The following is a 13,857-nucleotide window of genomic DNA, read 5'->3' on the forward strand; positions in this document are numbered from 1 at the left end:
GATTTTGACTATGGATAATCTCTAAAAACAGGGGATAATGCTACCTAATGCTTACTTAATGTGCATCGCAAATTCCAAATCGCTCAACCACCTTTTCCTCCATTGTCCATTTGCTTCCAATGTGTAGAATAGTTTGTTATCCAAATTCAATTCCTCTTGGGTCATGCCAAGTTCAACGAGTAAATTTTTAATAGCTTGGCATGGCGTGGTGGTAGAGAAGGAGGCGAAGGCCAGTGCTCGAAATATTGGTATCATGTTACATATCGCACCCTTGGGATACAGATACGTATCGGTTATCGCATGGGATATATCGATTTTATCGGGTAATTTATCGCACTTTTTGGGAAACATGGGGAAACATTGGGGAAACGGTTGAATTTTTCAATGAAACTTCAAGGATTGTTTTAAAAAAAGACCTTAATACAGACATATAAATCATAACATCTCAAAAAAGAATTGCACATAATAGGTTTCCTTTGTATGGGGTCCTAAGCTATGCGTCATCTGACTGAACTAATGCAACTATATTCAAATTGAATGCATAACATTTAGAGTGTATGTGATGATCATTTCATCAAACACTCCTAAATACTTCGAAATTAGTCTCAATTGACAGCTAGTTGAAAAAAATAATATTTTAACAAATCAGTAGATCAACCCTAATTCATGCTTGATTTCATGTTTGGAGTGCAACATTGCAAGCAATTTGTTAGAAATTGGGAAATTTTTGAATTTTTCCCAATTTTCCCCAAATTGGATCACCTACACTCAAATTTCGAAATTAGAGTATATGTGATAATCATTTCATCAAATATCCCTAAATACTTCAAAATTAATCTCAATTGACAACTGGTTGAAGGAAATTATAAAAAATATATATATAGATAAATAAATAAATAAATAAAAACATGAAGAACATGAAGAACCAATGGATATTGACATCAAAGTACCAACTCAATAATTTTCATGCAAAACCTGAAGAACCAATGGATTTGTAATCATTTGACACTGATTTAACATAATTTCAGCAAAAAAAAAAAAAAAGATTGGAAATTAAAAATGCTCAATGGATCGAACATGTGGGATATATCGGCACTACCTGTGCGTTTCATATCGCACAGGTGGGATACAAGAAATATCGTGGGATATATTGGCCTAAATCATCGATATTTAAAATACTGGCGAAGGCATCATGGCAATTATATCTATAAGCGGGATTTTGGCGATTTGGGAGGGAAGGAACGGGAGATGCGTATGTAACGTTAGCCACAATACTGACTGGGTATGGCAAGGGCAACAGATTTTGTTGTTGAATGGTGTAATGGCGGGGAGAACGAGTGTATTTTGCTTTTGTAAAAGGCAGACCAAAGTCTTTTTCTAGTCTAGTAGTTTTTGACTCCCATAAATTCCAGTCGACAATCCAACGAGGGACCCCTGGGTGTGAGCTACTAAAGCAGTGACCAATGTTCGAAATATCGGTATTGCGTTACATATCGCACACTTGCGATACAGATACGTATTGGTTATCACATGGGATATATCGGTTGTATCGCGTAATGTATCACTGTTGTTGGAAATATGGGGAAACATTGGAAATTGGTCGAATTTTTCAACGCAATTTCAGTGATTGTTAAAAAAGACATCAATACACACTTACAAATCAAAACATTACAAAAAAACATGTGCACATAATAGGTTTTCTTTGTATGGGGTCCTAATCTATGCGTTGTCTAACTGAATTGATGCAGTATATTCAAAATCTATTCATATAATTTATAAATGTAAGAAGAGGTGTGCAAACACAAGCAACACATTCAAAAGCAAAAGTAGAATAACTAGATTATGTTGCATACTTGTTTGGGGTCCTAATCTATGTGTTGTCTAACTGAATTGATGCAAGTATATTCAAAGTTTATTCATATAATTTATAAATGTAAGAAGAAGTGTGGAAACACAAGCAATACATTCAAAAGCAAAAGAAGAATAACTAGATTAGGTTACACGTTTGATTTTGATTTTTTCAAATTTTTCGCAACTCGGTCATTCTTATCCAAATACCAAAATCAAAGTTCCCAATCCATGATTTTTCATGTTATGCAAAACATGAAAAAATCATGGATTTGTAATAATTTGACACTAATTAAACCTGATTTACAAAAAAAAAAAAAAAAAAAAGGATCGAAAATCTTTTTAAAAAAAAAATGCTCACCGGATTGAACATGTGGGATATATCCCACTACTTGTGTGTTTCGTATCGCACAGGTGGGATACATGATATATCGTGGGATATATCGGCCGATATCGTCGATATTTAAAACACTGGCAGTGACCATCTGAGGATCGGAATAAAGAGTGTCCAATTTCATTCTAGCTTCAACCCATAAAAGACAAAAGCCACCAACCCTCGCATGCGCCAGGACACAAAGGGGGGAATGTTTGTTTTGCTTTCTTTATATAGTGTGGGCACGATCTCAGCACTTTACTAACAAACTTATATTTACCTTTCAAAATCTCTCTCTCTCTCTCTCTCTCTCTCTCTCTCTCTCTCTCTCTCTCTCTATATATATATATATATATATAAAATCGTAAATCATAGGATTCAAATCATAGAATCGTAGGATTCATCTAAAAATAGATTCAAAGTGGGATTCAAATCACTTTGTTTCATATTTGACTAAAATCGTAAAACGTAAATTGTAAATCGTAGGATTTTGACAACAATGGCTTTGACACAGAGAAATAGAATGGAGAAAAAAGAAAGACAAATAAAGAATCACCAAAAAAAGTTTAGTACCCAAACTTTTGTGAAGGTCAATGTAAAATTTAGGGTCCGTTTGGTTACCATCAAACTTGTGTTCATATAGAACTTTTTTAACACATCTGTCCAACCAAGGGTGTTTGAACATGCTTATATTAATGGATTATTTTGTTTTATCGTTCGTTGTTTGTCAAACACTTTGTATGGGCAAGCATGCATGGCTCTTGTATACATTAGGCAAATTGGAACATGTGGACATGCGGCACACACTTGTAAATTAATAATGGTGTATGTAACATGTATGAGACACTAGACAATGCGTGATAGCACATGTCGATCTCTTGAACATGCACAATGGCAAATGTGGCATATGGCGTATGTACACATGGGTATTGGCACATGTGGTACATTGAGCACATGTGAGGCACTTGAAGGTCAAATGAGGGATATGTGGGGTGGTTGAAGATGAGAGGTCTCACTTATGGCACATTCACATGTGTGGCTTATGTGGCAAATGTGGTATGTGCCTAATGCAGGGGCATTTTCACACTGGGCTCGAGTGGGGTTGCCTGTTGGATGCAGGGGCACATACAGGGTGGGTGACCCATGCGATATGGGGCCCACAGGGGATGTCTCGTGTTCGAGACTCCTTACCAGGGGTGATTAATGCGCATTTCACACCGGGCTCGAATGGGGTAGCCCGTGGGATGCAAGGACACACTTGAGGTGGGTGGCCCATGTGATTTGGGGCCCACGAAGGGGGTTTGGCCGAGGTCCTAACCCATGAGATGTGGGGCTTGGGCTATGAGATAAAGGAATTAATTTGTCATACTCTAACAATTCGAGCTTTTAGAGCAAGTGGTTAATTGTCCTGCATCAAATTTGGTATCAGAGCCTAGGGTTCTTGTAGGAGAATTCATTACATGTTTAAGGTTTGGTTGTTTATGTCCATTACGCATCAATTCTCATCATATATGGCTGTTTAGAGGTCCATAAACCCTAACATAAGCTACTGAAATTTTCTGTTATCCCCTTATTTGAATTATTTTAGAAATTAACTTAGTTTTCTATTTCTAGGTTTAGAAACTTTCCTTTTCTACTTTTTAGAAACTAATTTTTTAGAAACTTTCTTAATCTGTTTTTAGAAACTAATTTCCTTTCCTTTTTTTTTTTTTAGAAACTAGTTTACTTTCCTTTTTCTTTTTTAGAAACTTACTTTCTATTTTTAGAAACTTTTCTTTTTCTTTTTCTTTAGAAACTAGGTTGTTTTTTTTTTTTTAAAGAAACTTTTTAATTTATTTTTTTTTTAGAAGCTTTCCTAATTTTATTTTTTTTAGAAGCTTTCCTAATTTGTTTTTAGAAACTTTCCTTTTTCGTTTTTAGAAACTAGGTTACTTTTCTTTAGAAACTTTCCTAATTTGTTTTTTTTTAGAAACTTTCCTAATTTGTTTTTTAGAAACTTTCCTTTTTCGTTTTTTAGAAACTAGGTCGTTTCTTATAATAAAATATTTAAAAAAATTTAAAAAAAAATTTTTTAAAAAAATCTTTCCTTTTTCGTTTTTAGAAACTAGGTTGCTTTTTTTTAGAAACTTTCCTAACTTGTTAGGAAACTTTCCTTTTTTGCTTTTAGAAACTAGGTTGTTTCTTTTAAAAAAAAAAAATTTAAAAATTCTTATATTTTGACAACTATATTGCTGAATTTTGGTTGGCACCCTGCACTAAACATGGAACAATTGCAAGAGTCACTAAACAAGTTGTCCCAAAAGTTGGAGTTTATGATTAAGCGCTTGGAAATGGACCAATACATAGAACAACTTGATGTACGCATTACCCGACTAAAGACCATCGCCAGGACAAACCCCACCATTGGGGTAGATGTCTCATCTCAGGCAAGTGGCCTGGTGGATAGACCAATGAATGAAGTTGGTGAAGGAATCAATTATGGGTGTGCACCCGTGCACCCACCTCATGAGAGACATCAAGACCACTATTTTAAGGGGTACGACATGTGCGGCAGTGTGGCTGGAGAGAGTGCACCAGACGCTAGTGTAGAGTTATCCACTGAGGTCATTCCGATAATGGATGAGTTACGTGATGTCTTTCCTGATGATCTACCGGATGAGTCTCCTCCTAGGAAGGATATAGAACACACCAGAACATGGGACACCGTAATACCTACAGTCGAGTTTGCGTTTAATAGTTCTGTCGATAGGTCCACAGGTCTCAGTCCTTATGAAGTCGTTACTATTTATAAACTTGGGAAACCTATTGATCTTGTTCCTATATCACTGTCTCATACGGTGTCAGAGCCTGTAGAGTCTTTTGCGCATCACATTCATTCATGGCATCAAGAAATCAGGCAGAAGATCACTACTAGTAATGAACATTACAAATTTTCTGCAAACTAACCTAAACGTTTCAAAAAATTCAATATTGGGGACTGTGATGGTCCGTATCTGGCCCGAGCGGTACCCTCCGGGAGCCGTCCGTAAGTTACACGCGCGTAGCGCTGGACCCTTTAAAATTATAAAACGAAACGATCTCAATGTGTATGAGGTAGATCTTCCACCTTCCATGGGAATTAGTTTCACATTCGATGTGGAGGATCTACTTACTTTTCAGGATACCACTGATACTTTGTCCGGCCCTTCGCCCACCCATCTTGATTTCCCATATTTATCCTTTGAACTATGGCCCCTTCCCAACCCATTTTCTCAGCCTTTACATCCCATACCTACCCGTCCTGACCCATTTTCTCAGCCTCTACCTTCCATACCTACCCGTCCCGCCTCTACCTCCCATACCTACTATTCCTGACATTTCTTCTCAGTCTCTGCCTCTCATACCTAACCTTCACACACCCAGAGAGGAAATAGAGGATATCCTGGACCATCAGATAGTTTCAACGTCGGACGGTGGGTTTCAAAAGTACCTAGTCAAGTGGAAGTCACATCCAACTTTAACCAATATGTGGCTCGCTGAGGAGCTTCAGAGACTTAATCCTTACATCTCGGAGCAGTTCAGGAGTTTTATTTCGCCAGTGGCGAAATCTTCGCAGTTGGGGAAAATTGATGGGGACAACCCGCGCACGCCGTCCACACGTACACGCACACCACCCCCCCATGCTCGTACGCCAGAAGGAGGAAGGCCCCACCCCACCGTCGATCTGGATCGATGACGACATCCAGGGAGGGCCTCCTAGCTAGAAGACGAAGTTTTGATTCAAAAGAGTGGACCCTTTAGTCAAGAAAAGCCCATCCCTTTAGTCAAGAAAAGCCCATCATGGGATCTCATGATCATGGCCCACTAGTTAGATTAATTTTATATTTTAGGTTTTGTTTATTAATGTTATTTAGAACATCATGAACACTTTAGATTTATTTAATTAGTTTTTATTTTGGTTTACTTCATCGCCAAGTAATAGGTTGCGCACATGGCGCGAGTTTTAGGGTATAGGGTTTTCTTAAAAATAGACTTCCCTTGTAGCTTTTTTCATTAATTGAATATTAATAAAAATTCTGCGTTTTCCTACTCTCTGAGTTGTGAAGCCTAATTGGGTGCGAAGCCCTCCCTTCATCGAAGGGTTAACTACCGTGGTGCGAAGCCACATCTATCCCGATTCACTCCCATCCATCGTCATCTCTACTATCTCTATCTTCTACCATCCCTTCTTTTCATCTCACCCCATCATCTACACTTCGAATCAATCATCTATTGCAGCAATTCTCCTCCCCACAGCAAAATTTCAGAATCTGACCCTACAAGAGGGCTGAAACTTCGGCGGAGCACCATGTACAAACCGTACATCGGATCGAGCTGAGATTTGGGAGTTTTGGAGTCCATCCCTGGCAGACCTGGGCCAAGGTGGCCTTTTTCTGAATAGTGGACCCCACACACGTGCCGCCGAGATCACACGCATGTGCGTCTGGGCCATTGTTGTTGTCCACGTGCGGTACTTCTCTGACTGATTATTATGCATGTGTGGATGATTATTTCTTATCTGTGAGTATCGTTTGGTTCATAATTTTTATTGATACAGCCCTATCATGTGTAGGCCTGGACCCGCATAGATTCCCCTTAATTGAATGTTTGGACTTTCATGTGGGATATGGAATTTATGTAATTGTTTCTGAACTAACGTGATCTTAAGCCTGAAATCTCGCATCTCATATTTAATTTTCATGTCCTGCATCAAATTTGGTATCAGAGCGGAAGGTCTCGTGTTCGAGACTCCTCACCGGGGGTGATTAATGGAGGGGCATTTTCACACTGGGCTCGAGTGAGGTCGCTTGTTGGATGTAGGGGCACACACGGGGTGGGTGACCCATGCGATTTGGGGCCCACGGGAGAGGTCTCGTGTTCGAGACTCCTTACCAGGGGTGATTAATGTGCATTTCACACCGGGCTCGAAAGGGGTAGCCCGTGGGATGAGGGGACACACTTGATGTGGGTGGCCCATGTGATTTGGGGCCCACGAAGGGGGTTCGGCCGAGGTCCTAACCCATGAGATGTGGGGCCTGAGCTATGAGATAAAGGGATTAATTCGCCATACTTTTAACAGTTCGAGCTTTTAGAGCAAGTGGTTAATTATCCTACATCAATGTCATACATGTGTACAAAAGATCGCTGCTCCTTCATATATTTTATGAAAAAATGGCCAAAACCAACTTTCTCTCCTGATTGCCCAATCCACCAGAACGGCTCCTTTTTTGGGCGTCTTTGGTTTTATTGAAAATAGTGCCACATCGGAATAAGTTGACAAACAATGGACATATGCCCCATCTGAACAAGGTTGTCCAAATGGAACTTTTCCAGTAGCCAAACGCCCCCAGTTGAAAGAACAGAACATCCATATTGGATAACATATCTTCAATGCTGTGTACAAGCATTCTATAGACGTTAAACTTAGATGCATACTTACGATGATTGGCGAGCTATAGAATAGAAGTCCACAACAGTTCCAACTATTTCAAATCAGAATATGGTGGTTAATATTTTACTAACCAATACATCCCCCAAAGAAACATAATCATTTTACTTCTTTAACAGCTCAACCACATCAACATCACAAAACAGAAAACATCAGATCTTCACTTACCTAAATACAACTTGAACCTTTAATAATTTGTGAGTAAACAGTCCCATACTCCCTTGAATAAAGCCTAATAAATAAAGAACTCCCCAAAGATACTAATATATGGGCTTTCACTACCTGGAAATAGAACTTCAAATCAGACATGGATTTTCTAATCAACTGGATCTGATGCCAAGACCAAAATGGACTTGGAGAGTTATAGACTTAAGTCCATACAAAAAGAGGTAGTTGATGACTGACAAAAAGGGACTTGTAGAGTCCTTATGCATCAGATGTCTAGTGTCTTAATGTACTTGTCCGTACAAGTGGGGACCAGTTTAATGATCCAGATTCCAGACCATGGTTCTGATTGGACTCACCGCAGATGTGAATGGCCGAAAAAGATCCCAGATAGACAGTAAAGGAGACATGCAGCAGTGGTCAGGAGAAACGGCCGAGAATTGAGTCACTAGGATCCTCCAATCTGGAACATTTCTATGGCATAACCAATCCATTGTGGAGTCATTACAGCAATGGTCTGGGCACCAAATTGTGGGCCCCACTTGTACAGACTACGGGAATTAGGACACTATATGCACCATCATGCATCAAGATCCTGCAATCACACTTTAACATAACACCTAGTAGAGAGGCAACTTTAATAACCTGTTCTCTTAAATTTTTTGAACTGGAAAGACAGAGAACATGAACCATATAAATGCACAGCTCTTGGAAATGCCATTGCAACCCAAAACATTGCTTCTCACCTAAAATAACAAACAACGTTGTGTGCTAGTCAGCTACCTCCCAAGATGGGAGATACAGTAACCTAAGAACACTACAAAGACTCGAAAGTCAGAAACATTCTAACCGCCTGTCCCACCCATAAAGGATGTAGATGGTGTTTCCCTACATGACTTTTTGTGGACCATCTCCACACTAAAAATGTACACAGTGTATTCCTATATACCTCTTGTTGATGTCTTTGCTTGAATTTTGCACAATTACACGGCATCCAACTGTATGCTTTTCGTCAAAAATCCTTTTTTTCTTAACAGAAAATAAGCTCTATACTAACAAAGAAAAGAAATTACAGCAACTATACAAACGAACCCACTCAGCTAAGGCAGCTCCTACACCTACAGGAGCAAAGCCTTTATCTCTTCCAATTTACGGCCCTTGAAACAGGAATCCCAGACACCCGTTCCACCATGAGACTTTTGACTCCATGGACCATCCTTTCTACTGAATCCTACTTATCAGAAGAAAAAAAATCTGTTGTTTCTTTCTTTCCAAATAGCCCACATAGATGCCAGAAAACCCAATCTCCAAAGTGTCGTCCTTTTTCTGTCAAAAGATTGACCCTTCCATGCATGAAGGAGCTCATGAACTGACTCCAGCATCACCCACAACACCCCAAACACCTTCAGCATGCACACCAAATTATGGCTGAAAAGAACAGTGTATAAGGAGGTGAATACATGACTCCTCACCTCCAAATTCTGCATGAGCCTTCAAAAGACTGTTGATCATCTTTGCTGGTAATATTGCATAATTCTAGACCAATGCAATAGCAGTGTAACTTTTAACTTCAATTTTACGTTATCTATCATTATTGGGATGCCAGTGGCACAGGATAATGGGCCATAATTGTTACAGTATTTACATATCAAAATACTCCAGCTACGGGCTACCTACCCACAAGTCACAATACAAAAGAAAGTACCAGTTCTTCAGTAACTGGGACAGCAATTTAAAATTTTAGTAGTTGCATGGCCTTAAACATCAGTTTTGGAGCACGAATTGCCTAGGGACCAAAACCGGTACAGCTCGTACCAACTCTCTGGAATCTTTGCATGTTTGGGGAGCACTTGTTTCATTGTCCACTGCAACCAATTCAACTCAGTGCTGGATGATAGATACTTAAAAGCCTAATGTCATGTGAGTGAATGATCTCAAACTATTGTGATTAGTGCCAAACAATTGTAGAACCAAAAGACCTTTTTCTTTTATTTTCTTTCCTTTTTTTCATTTTTGAATGGTAAAAAACCCAAATAATAAGTTTTCCCCATTTTAATTATTTATTGCAACGGAAACCAAAACCACACCGGTTAGAAGGGGTGAGTTGGTACGATTTGAAGGCTCTACAAGGGCAAGGAGAAGGCCCCAAAAGGATGTGGATGGAGGTAGTAAGAAAAGACTTGATGGCCTATGGTCTAACTGAAGGTCTGGCCCTTGACAGAGTGGAATGGCAAAACAGGATTCATGTAGCTGACCCCAATTAACTGCAATAAGGCTTAGATGATGATGATGATGATGATTTTAAGTTAAAGATGCCAAAAATGGATATCAACACCTAGCAATAGAATTTTCAATTGGTCCTGGATTTCTCAGCAGAAGGATCCAATGCCAAACTAAAATGAACTAGAGAAACAGAAATTAGTTCAAGAAAAAGAAAGAAAGAAAAAATAGGCACTTAATGAAACACATAATGACATTAGTTGAGAGATTGTCTTGTTAATGGATTTGTCAGCATCCACTGACAATCACTCAAAAAATGCCTGCTATCACTTGCTCAAATACTCTTTTTTATGGATCATTACACTGAAGTGTTAACACTGCAAAGGGCTCGTCTAGATCATTGATGGAACTAGTTAACTGGTAGCACCTAACAATTACACACCCATGCTAGTCAAACTCATTTGAAGTTCTGTATGGGAACACAAGTAAGGATGAGACTGGCATTTCCAGGAAAGCGTTGACAATGATGCAAACACAGGTATCCAACTGAACAAGCTATTTGCATTTCCATTTTGGTAGGCAAGCTGGCATTGCCCTCACAACTGTTGCATCCAATCATTGGTGTACAAGGGTCTATCTCAATAAATGGATGACTGACAACATGATATGGGGCTCGAACAGATACTTGGCTACTGGCATCAAACTATAGAAGATACATCCAAATAAGTATCAGATCATCGTCATCTAAGCCTTTTTTCCCAACTTATTGGGCTTGGCTACACGGATCCTATCCTGCAATTCCACTCTATCAAGGACCATATCCTCAATTAAATATACGTATCAGATAGCATCTATATTATATTGTATCCACATGAAACTTTGGCCTTACAAGAGTATAGCCAGTAAACTGGCATTGGCACCAGAATTCATCATGAACAAAGAAAGACTTGCTTTAACATTTTTTTAGCTACCAATTTACCCCTACTTTCCAGCATTATGACTAATGACCCATCAATTGAAAAGGAAGAATAATTGGAGAAATTGTATTTTAGGAAGGCAAATCTAATAGAATTGCTGGCATGCCCCTGCCTTCCCATGCGCCACTCGGTGGCATTTAAAATTGCTTCTTTTACACCATTTTATTTTCTTTCTTTATTGATATGTCACTCAGCAGCTTCAAGCAACTTCCTGAATGAGGCAAGGATGAGACGAGAATGCTCTGCAATGAATGAGATCTAATATCTGCAACTTTACTATCAACAACAGTTTGTCCTTTTAGGGGGTGCGTGGAAGATGGAAAACCATTGAAATGAAATTATTTTCTATGGAAAACCGTGTTTGCTTCCATTTGAGAAAAGAAAAAGATGGCATGGAGTATGATTTCCTTTTCCAAGGAAATCATGGAAAATGAAATCAACGTCACCCAAACATCAAATCAATTTCCAAGGCGGCGAAAGAAGCAATCTGATGATTTGGATTCCTTTCCAAGGTTTCCCACGAAAAATTACATTCCAAAACAAACAATAAAAATTAATGTTGGAATCCTCATTAGCTTTTCACATCCACATTTTAAGTTTCCTTTCTCCAAGCACCTTATATGCAATTTAAGTACCTGATTGTGGAACCAACAAAAATAATCATATTTCTACGAACAGAAGCTGCAAATCATTATAGCTACTCAGCGCTTTTGGAGCAGGAGAATCAGATAGAGCAAAAGCAAACAAGAACTCCAGACAATAGTAAGATGCTATACCAAGATTGTTGCCCTCCAACAGTAACAGGTTAAGTCAACACACATCTCTAGACATGGCGATACATTCAGCACATGAAGGAGACATCCAAACAGGTCAACTCTGCTACCATAATACATGTACCAAAATAATAGATGCTTTTAAAAGGAGTTGCCAACTGTCCACATTCAACATACAAACATGGTCTGCCTGATGAGTGGACCATCCTGAATTTTGGACCACGTTATCTCCATAGCTAGGCCGATCTGATGCACAGCTAGGATGGTTGTGTACACAACTCCAAACAGTAAATAGTAGACATGTTCAACAACATAACAAAGAAACAATGCTACTTGGAATATTCGAAAGTTGGAAGTATTTCTAATCTAATACAAGTAGACCCTTTTGAACACACAGGAATTTATCATTGTTTACAATTCCAGATGAATAAATTCAGTCCCATTGTAATTGTCCAAACCAACATAATACACAATTAAACAGTTCAAATAAGATAAACACTAAAAACCGGCAATACGTGGAATTCATAAATTCCCGCAGCCACTGCCGAATCTCAACTGATTCAAACCCAAAAAAGAAAACCCAAAAATCTTTATCATCAAAATGCATAAAAATCACAAAATCTCCTCTGAGCAACATCAAATCAACATTATCAGGGAACCAGACACTCAAACCCCAAACACCATCAAAAGCCCACAAAATCACCTAAGCAAGGAAAAGAAGAATCAATGAAAACCCACTTGGGTTCCCAAGAATCATTTTTCTGTGACTAAACACCTCAAATCATCAGAAGAAAAAAATAAATAAATAACATCACTCTATGAATAATCACCTCAACAAGAATTATCAAAGAGAAGATGAAATGGGTATTGGAGGAATATATACCAAATAAAGGGGATTTTCAAAGGAATAATGCAGCAACGTCAGAAATATAGGAGAAACCTTTTGAGGAAAAGATGAGAGAAATTACCTTTCAGGACTTTCAGCACTTCAAGCGATTGTAGAGAGAGACTTCTTTCAAAAGATGTAAGCTTTGGCTCCAACTGAATGACGAGTGTTGGTGCTGCAATTTTCTTTTTTAATACGAACAAACGTGCTGTTTTTGTTTTGTTGCATGTTTTGTATTTCGCGGACTACTGAAATAAATTCAATTTCCGATAACCGGGTCATGCGCATGAATGATCACAGCCGTTCAATGAGGATATTAAATCATTTATATTCTATGAAAATTTTACAAAAATCCTAGGCATTCAGATATGTGTTTACGCAATTATAAAGTGATCAACGGCTTTCATTAATGCCTATTTTCGGACCGTTGGGATCATCTTAAGAGAAAAGGAGAAATGGCCTATCAATGGTGGTGATTACTTACTGAAGTGGTTTTTAACTGATCAACATGGCCCACATGGTCGGACTATGATTTTGATTCAGTATTCTGAGGACTACCTTCCTTTTACCTGTTTTTGTTGTGTTTCGTTTTCTCACGAGTTCATTTTAGGTACGTCGCGACTGAGGACTACCAATAAGTTTTACTCTGTTGGGCCCACATGAATATGTGATTCCAGAATAGTAACGGTCCAAAATATTATCTTACTTTTGAATTTCCTCTTGATTCAATACTTGTGCTGAAAGAGTGATCCTAATCTTTGATCTCTTGAGTTGAATGTGATCCATTAAATTTTTTATTTTAAATAATCTACATTTAGTCATAAATATCAACCATAGAATAATCTTTTCACCTCAGCTTATTTACCATTTGGCTCACATTTGATAGCACCATGGTCCATGATCATGAGCGGTTCCAATTTCTGGACCATCCATGTTGGCCTCCATGGGCCATCTCTTTAAGAAAAAAGTTAAAATCCCATGAATGAGATTGCAACCCTACTATACATGCATGAAAATCTGGATCGTCCATGTTGTTTAACTCATGCCCGATGAAACATATCCTAAAATTCCCATTAACCGAACAGTCGGCAACCATAAAATTGACGACCATTAAATGAACGGTTCAAAAGAAAACAGTCGGTGGTACA

The 13,857-nt window shown here is 38.5% G+C and overlaps 1 protein-coding gene across 3 annotated transcripts in view; it reads right to left on the reverse strand.

Annotated features, from left to right (window-relative positions):
- Nucleotides 1-12,914, reverse strand: part of LOC131237034 (uncharacterized) — a 46,420-nt gene extending 33,506 nt beyond the window's left edge. The window contains exon 1 of one of the 3 annotated variants that reach the window (XM_058234650.1): nucleotides 12,792-12,914. The gene's annotated coding sequence lies outside the window, so the exon portion shown is untranslated. Of the gene's footprint in view, nucleotides 1-7,856; nucleotides 7,970-12,791 lie in introns of those variants that run through there. The other 2 variants (XM_058234649.1, XM_058234651.1) reach the window with 2 other exon arrangements.
- Nucleotides 12,915-13,857: the final 943 nt, after the last annotated feature.

The sequence above is a fragment of the Magnolia sinica genome, chromosome 2 (genome assembly GCF_029962835.1).
Source record: "Magnolia sinica isolate HGM2019 chromosome 2, MsV1, whole genome shotgun sequence".
NCBI classification, from domain to species: domain Eukaryota; kingdom Viridiplantae; phylum Streptophyta; class Magnoliopsida; order Magnoliales; family Magnoliaceae; genus Magnolia; species Magnolia sinica.